Below are 16,647 nucleotides of genomic sequence, written 5' to 3' on the forward strand. Positions count from 1 at the left end.
TGAACTGCAACCCCAGCCCTTTATGTTTTATTGTGAGACACAGTCTTGCTAAGTTGCCCAGGTTGGCCTCAAACTTGGGATATTCCTGCCTCAGCTTCCTGAGTTACTGAGATTACACGAGTTTGCCACCACACCTGGCTGAGTTGCTTCCTTCAAAGAGGGAAGTTTTTCATAATTTTAAGTTCTAATAGTATGTGTAAGCTTAAAAATTCCATTACGAAGGGACATTTCTTTCAGGCCTCCAGAGATGAGTTTAATTTTTCTTCAATGACCTTGAAGGAGTATACTGGAGAAGTTAAAATAATTTCAGAACCACAGACAGACCTGAGTTCCAAGGAAAGGGAGTTGGTCCTTTCTCAGTGAGAATTATCTGCTTAACAGAGAGTTTTTTGTTTTGGGTTTTTTTTTTAAGATTTTTTTTTTTTTTTAAAGAGAGAGTGAAAGAGGAGAGAGAATTTTTAATATTTATTTTTTAGTTTTTTAGTTCTCAGCGGACGCAACATCTTTGTTGGTATGTGGTGCTGGGGATCGAACCCGGGCCGCACGCATGCCAGGCGAGCGTGCTACCACTTGAGCCACATCCCCAGCCCCTTGGGGGGTTTTTTTTGTACTGGGGATTGAACTCAGGGGCACTCAATCACTGAGCCATATCCCCAGCCCTATTTTGTATTTTATTTAGAGATAGGATCTCACTGACTTGCTTAGTACCTCATTGTTGCTAAGGCTGGATTTGAACTGAGGATCCTCCTATCTCAGCCTCCTGAGATATTTTGACATTCAGAAAATATAACTATACAGTGAAAGAAAAGAAGGAGGGTGAGAAAAAGAAAACATAAATACAAAAAAATCACTGTATTTTGAGCAGATAATGTCAAAAGCTCATTCTATCTATTTATCTACCTACCTACCTATCTATTGTCTATGTATGCTATTATAATACCCAGAAATTGTACAGGGTAGGGAATCTGTGAGGAACTTAAGAATATGGAAAAGTATCAGGGAATGCTACTACAAAAGAAACATATTGAGGATGAGGAGCAGAGCTCAGGTTCTGGCTCTAGCCTCTGTTAGAGCATCCATACATTTAGAAATGCTGGAGAAGGAAGAGGTTCATGGATGTGGCTGTGTCCCAAGTAAAAGTTTACACCCAAATGGTGGAAATTTTGGAGGTTGAAACAAATCAGGAATTAAAAGCAGGCTGAGAACGAATACAAACTGAGTGTACAGCTGCTTATGAGTTAAGTAAAACCCAGGAAGAAAAATAAGTGGGAGTAAAGAAACCAATATATTATTCTATAGGAAAGAGGCTAGGGAAGTAGCTGGGAAATCAATCTGGGTCAAATTTCAGAGAAAACATAAAGATACAATGTAGGAACTGTACATACATGGGGCTGAGAGAGAATTCAGCTGATATCTTCTAGTGTTTTCAAATGACTTTGAATTCCCTATCACTTCATCCATAAAGGTTCTACTCCTGGAGAGACTAGAAGTAGAAAGTGTGCACATGTATTGCATGAAACCAATATGTTCAAATAAAGGGTCGAATCACTTTATTTTGACTTATCTAAACTAATTTGTTTTTGAAGTCTCAGAAAGGAACCACACTCACACACTTTTAAAGCAGCAAAAACAGTTGATGGAAGTAAACTTGAAATAAATAATATAGGTATAATCAGATAGGATTCCCAAGATCGAACCTCAAACCTGCTGGCCCACTAATAAGTATTTTTGCTAAATGATTGATTTTAGTGCAGGAATTATTTCCATTTAACATGTTATAAAGAAAAAAAATTACATAGACATTATAAAATGATCTGATTTTTTAAAAAGAAACCAGAATTTAAAGATATGGGGCAGGATTTGTCTCTTGCTTGTTATTAACATAGCCTAGGATTCAATAAATATTAACTAGCAATGATAACATGAGCATTCTGACCACTCCAGAGATAACAGACTAAATATGTTAGTATTTCCCAGAGATCAAATAAAATCTAAAATAACGAATTACAAATAAATGAGCAAAAGCCAAATCAACTCACAACTGGAGGATCCAAATTAAAAGTATGTGACCAGCCCAGTTGCTTCTGAGCTGGTAGGAATATTTTGATAACTGGGAGCAAGATGAAAATTGTCATTTTTCTTCATAGTTAAGATATCAGAAACCAATGAGCTGTTCCATAGCCTGAGAAAGCACAGCCTCTAATTCTAAGAGCCAATTTATTTTACTCTAATTGGGGAGGTTGGAAAGACTTTTGAGATTGTTATTTTAAATGCCTTTTGCTATTAAACTGTGGTTAGGAAATCTGCTCAGCCAAAAGGATGCTAAAAGAGCATTAAGTTTATGAGTCACGAAAACCAGAATGATTCTAATTAGTTTCCTGCACTTTAGTGCAAAAGAGGTCTTTAATATGCAATGGGACACTGGTTTAAAATTGATAGAAGATAAGCAATCCGAATCTTGGCGTCTTTCCCTACCTTAATTATTGATGAAGTAAAGGTTAGGGGAGCTATTGTGTCAATTCATTTTAAAGATTCCTCTTCTGTAAAATGAGGTTAATGCTGGGTATATTTGTGTCTTGTGGGGGCACAGAGTAGGGTGCTGTTTCTCTTCAGAGTGAAATCTTCTATACATATGTAGCCAGATAGGAATACCTCTAGATCCCATTTCCTCTCAGGATCTTAGATTCAACCTCCTTTCTTCTCTTTCTCTTTTGTCACCTTCCCCTTCCCTCCCTCCCCTACTTTATTCTTTCCTCTTTCCCTGCCGCTCCTTCTTTCTTTTTCCCATTTTTCACCTTTTAAAATCATCGACCAAGTTCAATTTAACCCAATTCCATCTGTCCCCAGGGTTCTGAAGAGGAAGTGGCAAGGCGGGCTGGGGAAAGCCGTTTTCTTGGAGGGATTCATTTGCACAGATCAAACACCTGGCACACATACATTTTGGGGATCCTTGAAGATTATTGACAGTCTGTGTTTCCTGATAGTCTTGAGATTTTTTCAGCTTTTTCCACTCTACATATTATTTCACAAAACTCAGAAATGCTTAAAGAGATGCATTGCTCAGATGCTGCATTATTTAGGTTTTTGTGACTGTGAACAAAATAGTCAACCAGGACAACTTAAAGGAGGAAAAGTTTACTTTGGCTCAGTTTCAGTGAACTTTACTCTGTTCAAGAGGGCCTGGAGGTTCCATTCCCAGCTTTCCCAGGAATCTCAAAACTGCTTTCCAAATTGGCCACACCAATTTGCAGTCCCACCAGCAATGTACAAGAGTACCCTTTTCTCCACATCTTCGCCAGCACTTGTTGTTGTTTGACTTCATAGTGGCTGCCAATCTTACTGGAGTGAGGTGGTATCTTAGGGTGGTTTTGATTTGCATTTCTCTGACTGCTAGAGATGGTGAGCATTTTTTCATGTACTTGTTGATTGATTGTATGTCCTCCTCTGAGAAGTGTCTGTTCAGATCCTTGGCCCATTTGTTGATTGGGTTATTTGTTATCTTATTGTCTAATTTTTTGAGTTCTTTGTATACTCTGGATATTAGGGCTCTATCTGAAGTCTGAGGAGTAAAAATTTGTTCCCATGATGTAGGCTCCCTATTTACTTCTCTTATTGTTTCTCTTGCTGAGAAAAAACTTTTTAGTTTAAGTAAGTCCCATTTGTTGATTCTTGTTATTAACTCTTGTGCTATGGGTGTCCTATTAAGGAATTTGGAGCCCGATCCCACAATATGTAGATCGGAGCCAACTTTTTCTTCTATCATACGCAGAGTCTCTGATTTGATATCAAGCTCCTTGATCCATTTAGAGTTAACTTTTGTGCATGGTGAGAGGAAGGGATTCAGTTTCATTTTTTTGCATATGGATTTCCAGTTTTCCCAACACCATTTGTTGAAGATGCTATCCTTCCTCCATTGCATGCTTTTAGCCCCTTTATCGAATATAAGATAGTTGTAACTTTGTAGATTAGTCTCTGTGTCCTCTATTCTGTACCATTGGTCCACCTGCCTGTTTTGGTACCAGTACCATGCTGTTTTTGTCACTATTGCTCTGTAATATAGTTTGAAATCTGGTATTGCTATACCGCCTGATTCACACTTCCTGCTTAAAATTGCTTTTGCTATTCTGAGTCTTTTATTTTTCCATATGAATTTCATGATTGCTTTATCTATGCTGGGAATGGAACCACCATTTGACCCTGATATTGCCCTTCTTCCGGACTATTCCCTGAAGACCTTAAAAGAGCATGCTACAGGGATGCTGCCATATCGATGTTCATAGCAGCACAATTCACAATAGCTAGACTGTGGAACCAATGAAGATACCCTTCAATAGATGAATGAATAAAAATAATGTGGCATCTATACACAATGGAGTACTATGCAGCAATAAAAAATGACAAAATCATAGAATTTGCAGGGAAATGGATGGCACTAGAGCAGATTATGCTTAGTGAAGCTAGTCAATCCCTAAAAAACAAATATCAAATGTCTTCTTTGATATAATGAGAGCAACTATGAACAGACCAAGGAGGAAGAGCAGGAAGAAAAGACTAACATTAAACAGAGTCATGAGATGGGAGGGAAAGGAAGAGTAAAGGGAAATTGCATGGAAATGAAGGGAGACCCTCATTGGTATACAAAATTATATATAAGAGGTTGTGAGGGGAATGGGAAAATAAACAAGGAGAGTAATGAATTACAGTAGATGGGGTAGAGAGAGAAGATGGGAGGGGAGGGGAGGGGGGATAGTAGGGGATAGGAAAGGTAGCAGAATACAACAATTACTAATTGGGCATTATGTAAAATTGTGGATTTGTAACCGACGTGATTCTGCAATCTGCATTTGGGGTAAAATTGGGAGTTCATAACCCACTTCAATCTAATGTATGAAATATGATATGTCAAGAGCTTTGTAATGTTGTGAACAACCAATAAAAAAAATAAAAAATTAAAAAAAAGAGGGCCTGGAGGCAGAGAGAGTATGAGGGAGGAGCCAGAGGGACAAGATACAATCCCCAACAGCATGGCCCAGCAACCCACCTCCTCCAGCCTAGACCTACCAGCCAAGAGTTAGCAATAGGCAATTTCCAATTAGCATATACTGCTTAAGTTACAGCTCTTATAATCTAATTATTTCATCTCTGACTATTCTTGCATTAACATAGGAGTTTTTGGGTGACACCTCATATGCAAGCCATAGCAGATGTCAAGGAGAATATTGGCTAATAGGCCAGATTGTACAGATACATAATAGAGTTTAATGTAGTATGATTTTTAAAGGCAAAGGGTTTCCTTACATCTTTGTCATAAGAGTAGAAGAAATAGAGACCAATGTGATTCCTGATGTGCTTTTCAAAAGATAATTGCTTTCTCCCCAACTCTAAAAGCAATATATATCTATTGTAGGGAAACTATAAAATTCAAAGTAGTACAAAAGGGCATAAAACAAAAACAAAAACAAAACAATTTCAACACTGTAACTAAGAGAAAAACACTGTTGGTTTTATGTTGTGTTTCCTCTTAGTCTTTTTAAAAATGCATTTTTGCGTTTTAGATGAAATTATACACTACAAACTGTTTTATAACCTGCTTTTGTCATGTGTTATTACACATTTTCTCAATTATTAAAATTCCTTAGAAAACTTTTTTTTTTTTTAGAGACAGTAAATAATTCCATCATGTGGATGGAGTATAACTTATTTAACCACTTCTATTTCTGGATATTTAGGTTGTTTCTATCTTTATATTGTAAAGAATAAATGAATGAGCATTTTTATACATGTCTTTTCTGACATTATTGAAATCTCTGTGAATAGACTTAGTAAGTTAGCATTGGAACACTTTATTTTAAGGCTTTTGATACATTTAACCAAGCTGTCCTTGAGAAATGTAGAACAGTTACCCCTCCCCACATCTGTTTTGAGGTGGTATGTATTACCAAGGCATGTCATGGGTATATTAATTTACAACTTTACCATTTGTAAAGTTGAATATATGTTTTCTGCTTTCATACATTTAGTGGCTGTTTTCATTTCCTCTTTTGTAAATTACTTAATCATATCACTGACCTGTTTTTCCACTGAGTGTTCAACTGGTTCTTACTAATGTTGTAAGAATGTTTTACATACCAAAGAAAAATTGATGTTTAGAACACAAATTTTTTCTCCTTGATTTGTTTCCTACCTTAAAATTTTGGATTTTTAAGTATATCCTTAAATTACCTATTGGAAAGCTATGAATTATATATATGTATCTGTATATAACATATATTATATATAAAATTATATATATGAAACACATACTTCATGTAAAAACATACAATTCTGTAGGGAAAGGTCTGGCTTGCTATTCTTTAATTGTGATGAGAGTTTATGTATATTTTAGTATAAATTTTCTTTCTGATAAACTTCAAGAGCATAGCATAAAGTTTCCAAACAAATGATCCTTCCTTACTAAGCTTTATATTATTTTTTGGTGCCAGGGATTTAATCCCTGGCCTTGCCCATGCTAAGCATGTGCTCTTCCACTAAACTACATTGCTGGCCATATCCTAAGCTTTAAACTGCTTTGAATTCATTCATTAATTTGGGCAGAACTTACACCTTTGAAATATTAACTTTTCTTATTTATTTAGATTTATATTCTATAATACCATTTTATAACATTTCATATGAGCTTTAATAGTCTTTGAAATTTCATTTCTAGATAGTTTATGTTGCTATTATAAATAGAATCTTTTTTATTTACAGAAAGGAAATATATATATATATATAATATTCTGTAGGGAAAGGTCTGGCTTGCTATTCTTTAATTGTGATGAATTAAATGAATATAAATTAAATGTAGTTAAAGGTAAGTGTAGATAAATATGTTTGACTATTTATTGTACACACATGTGCATGCACACATATGTAATTAGCCAAACCAATAGATTTACCTATCAATTATCATAGTTTGGCATCTAGCCAACCATACCATATATAAAAATGGATATTCTCCTTTGTCTCTAAGATTCTGCAGGATGCAATGTGCCATACATGCATAAGTATGTGTGTCTAATTACATTGACTTTAATTTCCAGACAATGTTGATTGAGGTGAACATTTTTTAGTTATTCCTAAAGATAACAGAGATGACTCTGAAATTGAGTCTTACAAGAAGAAGGTTGATGGTTTGGTGTTTGGAATAGATATTCTTCATCGAATCACTGCAAGTAATAATCTACTCTTAGTTTTAAAGAATTTTATTAGTAACAGAAGTAAATTCTATATCCGAGCTTTTTTTTTTAAGCACATTTGCATATACTTATATAGTTTTTCTTCTTTGACTTAATGATATGATGATTTGAGATACTAGATTTCTGAGGTTGAAGCATCTTGGCACTAATAGACTGTATTTTGCTTAATCATAATGCATTATTTCAATATTATTCAAATTTGATTTGTCAATATTTTAATCTAAGGTTTTCTTGGATATATTATATAGAAAGTAATTGATCTGTATTCTTTTGTCAAGTGTTAGTATCGGGATAAGGAGTATATTTGGTCCATAAAGTGATTTGAAGAAGTATTCATTTTTTTTTGGTATGGAATTATCTATTCCTTAAAAATTCTGATTCGTAAAATAATTTTATCAGAAAAATAAAATAAAGATGTTGTGTCCACTGAAAACTAAAAAATAAATATTAAAAGATTCTCTCTCATTCTCTCTCTCCCTCTCTCTTTAAAAAAATTTTTATCAGGTATCTCTCAGGGATGGATTTTGAGACATTTTTATTATTTCATCACACTTCCACTTTCTTCCACGGATATTTATATTTTGATGTTTCAATATCTTGGTACTCGGTTTTGTTAAATTATATTTTCTTTTGCCCCTTCATTCTTTAGTTCCTTTATTAATATTGACTGAATACCTACTCTGTGCCAGATGCTGTTTGTGGACAGAACAAAAACAGAAGTAAGCCAGACATAAACATTTCCCATTGTAAGTCTTGTTGCCTTTGAGGTCTGTGTTTGGGGTACATTGTGGGTGCATCTACAACAAAATCTCCAAGGGAAAGTCACACCATTATGTAAAGAGAGGGTGAGCTGTGATGCATATCAGCTGAGAGGTTTCAGCTGCTAAGGGGAGCTCCAGAGCTAGAAGGGTGCCCAGCCCACCAGCTGACCAGTTGCTGCATGGGAGGACCACCAAACAGGGAAGTGTGACTTGGGATGAAGGGGGCTGTCCCTTGGGCCTACATCAATTCCCATTCCTGGAGAGAACCTCCATATGCACTCACATCCCTAATAGAATGGGTACCCCAGTCCTAAAGGGGGACCACCTCACACAGTCTAGACTGTTGTCTAAAACGTGTTAAAGGGTTTTGTTTCCTATTATTTGACACTATTTTAAAAACTACCTCTTTCACTGTGATTACATGCTGTTAACCATGCAATGTTTTAGGGTATTAAGTATCTTCTTCATCTACCTGTCTTTCTCAGTGATCCTAGCTAGAGATTTGTTTATCAGTACTGTCACTTAGATTTATTTATCCATTTTATTTGATGATGTATCTTTTATATCTTCTGTCTTGGCTATTTCTACTTCCTACTTCATCTTTAGTTGTTTAGTCCATTTATTTAGCCATTTCATTTTTAATAATACTTTAAATACTTAAGTTTTCCTCTGAGCGTATTTTTAGCAGTATTCTCTACATTTCTAGAAGAATTGTTGCTGTTGTCATTATTTTTAAATTGTATATAGTTTCAGGTCTCATTTTCTCTTTTGTCTCAAGGGTCATTTAGGAGAAAATTCTCAAATGTCAAAGCAATTTTTTCCCCCTGTTGTATTATTTCATAGTCGAAGAGAGTGTCCTGAAAATTTTCCACAGTTGGGAAATTTTGGGGGGGGGTTTCTCTGTAGAATTACATGCTGGGTTTAACAGTGCCCCTTTCCTAATTCATGTTCACCCAGGACATCAGAATGTGACCTTAGGCTGGCGTTTCAAGGTGGAATAGAGAAGGTCACTTTCCTGGCTGCTCAGTGACATGAAACCAAGAAAGCAGACAGGCAGCTAGCTCCTCAGCACAGTGGGTGAATGGAAAAATAAAGAGAAAGGGGAAACCTTCCTGGAATTTAGTCTGGGCACTCAAAGAAGACCAGGCACTGAGTAATAAAATAAGGAAAAGATCCCTAGCACTGTCCCTCCACGAGCAGAGTGGAGGGATAAGGGGATTAAAGGAACCTATATTTTTAGGAGGACTGAGGCATGTCTGTGTAAGGAGAGTTTAGAGATAAAGACACTGTTTGACGAAGGCACACTGCACAATATCTTTTGGGAAAGAAATCCCATCTTTCCTGGCTGTGTACAGAGGACAGAGGAAGTGGGGGCTGGCAATTGCTGGAAAACCTGAGTCTGGCCTAAAACCTAGGCCTCATAAACACATACTGCATGGCACAGAGTGTGCCTAAGTGCCAGGAGAAATCAAACATGAAGAGGTTTATGCGGGGGACAACCGTTTGTGGAAACCCACCAGCTTTCCTCTCCCCCTCCAATCAGGCAGCTTGCAGGATCTGCTGGGTCAGACACATCTGGCTGTGAATTCAAAAATGTGGGGATGGGAGAGATGGAGTTTGGAGACTAAACCTGAGATCAGGAAATGTGGGGTCTGCAAGTAATGTCGTGGGCTAAGAATTGGCTCCTCCACTGCAGAAGTGGAACCCGGGGGATCTCTGGAGACTTCTTGTATGGACCATCACTTGCTGGGCCCTGGAGGTGTGCTGATTTAAAATCTCCAGACCCATTGCCATTCAGAGAAGAGCCTGGAGTCCATCCAAGCCTAAATCCAGCTTCCAGGAGTTCTGCCTACAGCCTTAACTCACTCTAGCAACCCCATGCTGAGTGTGGATCAAGCATCATACTCCAGTTGCCCTCACCTAATACTGCTGAGAAGGGAAGAGCTGAGAATCTTTAAAGTCCAATGGAAAAAATTCTTTAACTCTTTAATCAAGATTTTTTTTCTTTTTTTTTCTCTGCTTAATTGCAACATTAGTGGTTAATGGACATTTATATGTATTCATATTTTTTTTACCTTTTTCATTGTTAGCATTTTTGAAACCAGTTATTTTCCATGGGTCAGGTTTTTGAGGACTAGGATGTTTGATTAGTATATTTCAGAATGTGACCTTATTCAGAAATAGATTATTAGCAGATATAACTTGTTAAGATTAGATCATATTGGATTAAAGTGGGCCTTAATAATTATAAATATTCTTATGATTAGCTAGTGAACACACACACACACACACACACACACAGACATGAAGGCACATAGAGGTAAGAACAACATTTGAAGATGGAGAAGATTGGGATGATATATTTACAAGCCAAGACTTGTCGTAATTGTATCATTATTAGAATTAGTTTATGTTTTATTGAAATAAATATGATTGGGTGCCTAGTTTATGATAATGGTAACTTTCAACATTTATTCAGCCTTACTGTGTATTAGATTCTGGGCTGGTTGCTGTGCACATGTGATCCCAGTGAAATTTTATATCAGGACTAAAATAAAGATATACAAATTTATACTTATGGGTGAGGAGACCAAGAAACATACTAGTTAAATCTAGTTGAATAAAGGCATCACACTAGATAATACCTGAAAAAAATTAGATTAGAATTCAGAACAGTGTCACTACAGCACCTATGTTCTCATTCATAGACTTTTCTTTACTGGGCTATTAAGAGTAATATAACACATGACTTAAGAACAAGGTTCATAGGGATTCCTTAGAAATGTGGAGGGAAGATAGGGAAAGTAAAGACAGTGGAATGGATCTGACATAATTTTCCTATGTACATATATGAAAACATCACAGTGAATTCCACCATTATGCACATCCATAAGAATGGGGTCCTAACTAGAATAAGGTATATTCCATGCTTGTGTAATTATATCAGAATGAATTCTACTGTCATGTGTAACTAAAAAGGATGAATAAATAAGTAAGTAATAAAGAAAGAAAGAAAAAAAGAAATTTGACTGTGTGTTTCTTAGATGATAGTAAGGTTTGAGTTAGTCCTATGAGATTTGAGAATGATATGGTGATCAGATTTGTTGTGTATCCAGGGAAAATAGGTATAAATTGAGAGAATAATCAGGATAGGAAATGTAAAGTTAAAATTCAAATGTCTTTGAAGCAAAAGTTCCATCCTTAGTTTGCCTTGTGGATCTGTGTTTCTTAGTATAAGGCTTTTATGTTTCTGAAGACCGAGAGATATGATGCAGAATTTATCTCTGTCTTGGGATATGTAGGATGGGGAGAACTGAATTAGCAAGAAAGCAAAAGGCCTTGTAAATGTCCTAGCAAGAACCAGCCTATCTAGGGAGAACAATACTATTAGAGACATTAATGAATCCAGAACTGAGGGTTGTTATAGGCACAGTATTCTTTTCTTGTACTCTAAGGTTCCAGTGTCCTGTAGTGACAGCACATCTAGACTGAAGAGGCAAGTTGGCAGAAGTCAAATGGCAAACGTTATTAGTAGGGGATGAAAAAATGTCCTTGGATTGATTGATTGTGTGTGTGTGTGTGTGTGTGTGTGTCCCTGTTAAACAGTGGTGGAAACTCTGGGAGAAAATTTTATTTGTAGAAAATATTTTGTTTCATACTATCCAATATATTTAAAAATATGGAGACAAGTATAGGCATATTTTAATCTGAGGGTCATAAAAATGTAAATGCCTTTAGCATGACCTTTGTGTGATGAGCACTTTTATAAAATAGCAATCCTCATTCCCTTTGAACCCATAATCTGATTAAGTCTAATTACGCCATCAGCATAAATATGAACAATCTTGTCATTGGAAACTGTAATTGCCTAATTATGACTTGTATTGGTGTGGTGATTTTATTAGATCTGCCAAATCAGGAGACAGAAATTAAAGTCAGGTTAATAGCTCTTATTCTTTGATGGCCTTGGATAAATTCACCAGTATCATTTCTTCATGAATTGGGGGTGCTTGATTCTTGATCTCACTCTGTTATATATTTAATACCATCCCACTCAAGCTATAGAACATTTATTATTTCAAATTAAAGAATTTGTGGACAACTACAAAAGGGAAATGACAACGAAGGGACTGACAGTGTAGATTTATTTATTTATTTATTTATTTATTTATATTTCTTACATACATGACAATAGTGGAATGCATTACAATCATAATCATCCATCCACAGCACAATTTTTCATAACTCTATGTATAAAGTATGTTCACGCCAAATTATACCCTTATACATGAGCTCTCTTATTTTTTTTGCATTACAATTCTTAATATACCTTTATACCACAATTTATCATATCTCTGTTTGTATATAAGGTATGTTGACACCCAATTCACATCTTCATACATGTATTTTGTATAATGATGAGGGTATCCTTCCACTAACCATGCTATTCCCCTTCTCCCTCCCTTTCCCTCCCACCCCTATTCCCTATCTAGAGGTAATCTTCCTCCTTTGCTCTCCCTCCCAACCCCATTTTGAGTCACCCCCCTTATATCAGAGAAGATTATGCTAAGTTAGCCAATCCCCCAAAAAACAAATGCCGAATGTCTTCTCAGATTTTTTTAAATTTATTTTTTAGTTGTAGTTGTACACAATATCTTTATTTATTTGTTTGTTTTTATGTGGTGCTGAGGATCGAACTGAGGGCCTCACACGTGCTAGGTGAGAGCACTTTGCCTCTGAGCTATAGCCCCAACCCCAACAGTGTAGATTTTTATTAGCACAAAATTCTATTATTTTTCAAAATCCTCATAAGGGCTGATTAACAGAAATTTCCCGCAGATCGAAAACCTTCCCTTTACCACTTTGGATATGAAACAGGGGCAGGGCTTTCCTAGGAACCACACACTAACTGCATAGATGCATGAAATGTCCTGACAGCTTTCCAGCATGTTCCTCATAGTCATGCGGTCTTCCTCTGTACTTATTTTAATCCCACCTGCCTTTGTTTACTTTTTTCCTGGAGGGAAAAAAATCTTACAAAGCACAGTCTTCAAATCTTATTTGAAAGGCCAGATGTATGGGAACATTAATTCCTCAACAAGTCAGTTGTCCAATAGTTCATGAAGGAGAGGGAAGGGTTCATTTCTCTCTATGGAAAATTTGGTGGCTGACAGTCAACATTTGTGGTGAGAAAACAAATGATGTAAAGGCATCCAGTTTGGAAGACTACACTAACCCATTTTTTCTGGTCTATTTATGATGTTTTAGTTGTTTCCATGATGACTAAAATGAGACTGGTTATACATGGCTGACTGCTTGTAGGCATTCTTCATTCTCCGTGACAGAGTTTTGGGGAGCCTGCTGTTACAGATGAGCTTCCTGCACTTCCTGACCAGACCAAACCAGGAGGAAATCCCTTGTTCTCAATGTCATGTAATCAAACTGAACTCACATATGCCAGCATTCCTAAAAACCAGAAGATTCTAGTCAACCTGATTGCTATAGCTTAAATCTTTGAGTGCCCTCAAAGCCCATGCATTAAAAGCTTGGTCCCGGATTGACACTGTAGGGAGATGGTTAAAATTTTTAAGAGGTGTAACCTAATGGTCACTGGAGGTATACTCTCATGGAGGCTTGTGGGACTGCAGCTGCCTCCTCTTTCTCTCTTTTGCTTTGTAGCAGTTTTGTTCTGTTACATGCTCTCACCATGATGTGTTGCTTTGCTGCAGTTCCAAGAGCCACAGGGGCCAATCAATCATGGATTAGAAAGTTCAGAACTATGGACTAAAATAAACCTTTTCTCCTCATAAGTTGATTACATCAGGTATTCTGTTATAGTGACAGAGAACTGACTAATATATTGAGTTAACATAATAAGAAAAAGTTCTTTGTTTTAATAGTACAAGGAAAGTAACTTTGCAATGATCAATCTGCTTTTTGTTCTCGGTTTATGCTTGTATCAGGCTTTTTATGACCATAAAGCCAAACTTGGCTCAGCTCATTGGAGCATTCAGTATATTTTTTTAGAACAAGGTGTTATCCAATATTAGCATTGCAAATAAAACCAATTAGATTTTTAAACTTAATTTGCAATTTCATGTTTTGACACTGGGTTTTAGATGTGTATGCATTAAGAGAAGATCCATCTGGGATCTTCCATAATAAGCCTATATAGGATCACACACAGGAAGAACTCATATCCTAAATCCTGAATTATAATGGGTAACATAGCAAATTCCTTAGTATTTCTCTCTGTGTCCTAGAACATTAGATTTTTTTTGGGGGGGGGGTGTTCTGGCAGACAAATAAGCAAACCCCAATCTCATTCCAGTCTAATAAAGCTATTTTTCAGTTGATTAGTCTGCTCAAATTCTACATGCTCAGTTTCCTTTATCTTCTACTGCTTGTATACTGCTGGGGAAGTGTGTTAACAACATTTTATTTTAAAGTCACAAGAAGAGGAAGTTGTGATGGTGAAAGGCAAGAGCAGGGCCATGTTGCTTTCTGAATGTACTTGTTAGCTCCATTTCCCCCCTATTTTTATTCTTTTTATAGAATGCATTATAAGCATTACAATTCCATTCTGTGTTTTATTAGGTAGCTGATGTTTCCTGGGGCTGCTGTTATAAGGTATCACAAACTAGGTGGTTAAAAACAACAGAAAGGTATTCTTTCAAAGAAAGTCTGAAATCAAGGTATTGGCAGGGCCACACTCTGTCTGAATGCTCTAGGGAAGAATTCTTCCTAGGTTCTTTCTAGCTTCTAGTGGTTCTAGGCAATCCTTGATATTTTTTGACCTACAGATACATTGCTTCAATTTTAGCCTCAATCTTTACATGGTCACATTCTCAGTATCTTTATATCCAAATTTCCCTTTTATAAGGACACCAGTCATTGACTAGGGACCCGTCTTAATTCAGTGTGACCTCATCTTCACTTGATTACATCTGCAAGGCCCTATGTCCAATAAGGTCACATTCTGAGATCCTAGGGATTAGGGCATTCAACATGTCCTTTGAAGGGGTACAATTAAACCTGTAACACATGGCAAAAGGGAATACTTCATTTTCATGTGTGTTCAGGGCAGAGTCCCTCCAGGCTGTGGACTGGAGAACTTTTCCTGCTGACACTGTGCAGGTGTGTTGGGGTACACCATGGGTCTGTGGTTCCCTAGCATAGCAGTGACAGCCAGTCTAGGATGCTTCTCATCACACTATGGATCTAATGAAGTTTTTCTGAGGGTACTTTGTATCTCACTACCTAAATTCTTCTCTGGAAAAGAGGAGGTATAAACAAATCAAAAGATCAAAACCTCTCCTTTGGGGAATTTGCATGATAATGGAGCAGATTGGACTCCATCCCAGACTTATTGATTCACAATATCCAAGGGAGAATTCTGGGAGAATCCATAGTTTACAAGTATACCAGGTGACTCTCATGATCGGACATGTTTAGGAAACATTGGTTTAGAGGAGTCCTGCCTTCTAAAATAGGAGTAAATATGTAGTAGAGGTATTTAATTAAGAGCCAGGAAAAGATGGTTGGGAGGAGAAGAAGGTGTAACTTGAGGAAGCCCTCAGAAGAACAGGAGAGTCAGATGCATAATTCTCTTTGTGCCAAGTCTGAGGCTTGGTTTCTGTACCAGTTGTATTCCAAAGGAAGCAGGTTTTTCTGGACTTGGTTCAGCATCACTCTTAGGAAAAGCAGGATAGATTTAGGATTGCTTATTAAGTAGAATTTGAGTCTTCATGGAGATTGGCGAGCCAATTCCATATGAGGGAAAGACCCCTGACAGAAAAATTCTAGCCCTTTTCTCATGTCTCCTTTGTTGTATCCCATGCATTCATGGTGAGGTACTCTATCCTTTTTTAAGAAATTACTCACTATTTGTTTTGCACCTGAACTTATAATCTACTGTCTGTGACAGCACATTTAATGGCTTTTAAATGAAGGTGAGAGGAAAGGCAGAGGAATGACTGGGGAAAAAATCTGGAGAACAGATGACAAGATAACATGGTTTTGATTCTCTCAAAATAAACATGGTATTGAAAAATGATCCAAAATTGTTCGCTTGAAAACCACACTTACTTTTGAGTAATATGTTTGGGAGATATTTTTAAATCTATTTTTTTTTGAAGGCTCGTGCTCTGAAATTGAATTTGAATTTGACTTGATACCAAAGCTTTAACACTAAATACAGAATTTACTATTTTCTCTTGTCTGTGGAGTTTCTACAAATTTAATTTTCATGATTTCTTCATCTTCAGGATAGAAATCCCCTACTGAATCTAGTTTCTATTTGAATGGGGTCTTGAATAAATGGTTACACCTTTTCCTTTATTATTTTTTTTTACTTTTTAATAACATCTGTCACTCTGCAATTTCATCTTCTTTAATAACATTCACAGTTTCCCATATGCTAGAACTGTGCTAGGACTGAAGTGTAAGGAGATCTGTTGAGGAGAACCGAGTTATGGGTGTGAGGACCTGGAAGGGGCTCACCTCCCATGTATGGTGAAAAGTAAAGTGTCAGACACTAGGCCAGGGGGAAAGTGGAACGAGATCTGGTCAGTTGACCACAGCTGGGAGGAAGGTGATGGTCCACCTCCTGGAAGAAATTAGACTTGAATTGAAACATGAAGTACAGG

The sequence above is a fragment of the Ictidomys tridecemlineatus genome, chromosome 14 (assembly GCF_052094955.1).
Source record: "Ictidomys tridecemlineatus isolate mIctTri1 chromosome 14, mIctTri1.hap1, whole genome shotgun sequence".
Lineage (NCBI taxonomy): Eukaryota > Metazoa > Chordata > Mammalia > Rodentia > Sciuridae > Ictidomys > Ictidomys tridecemlineatus.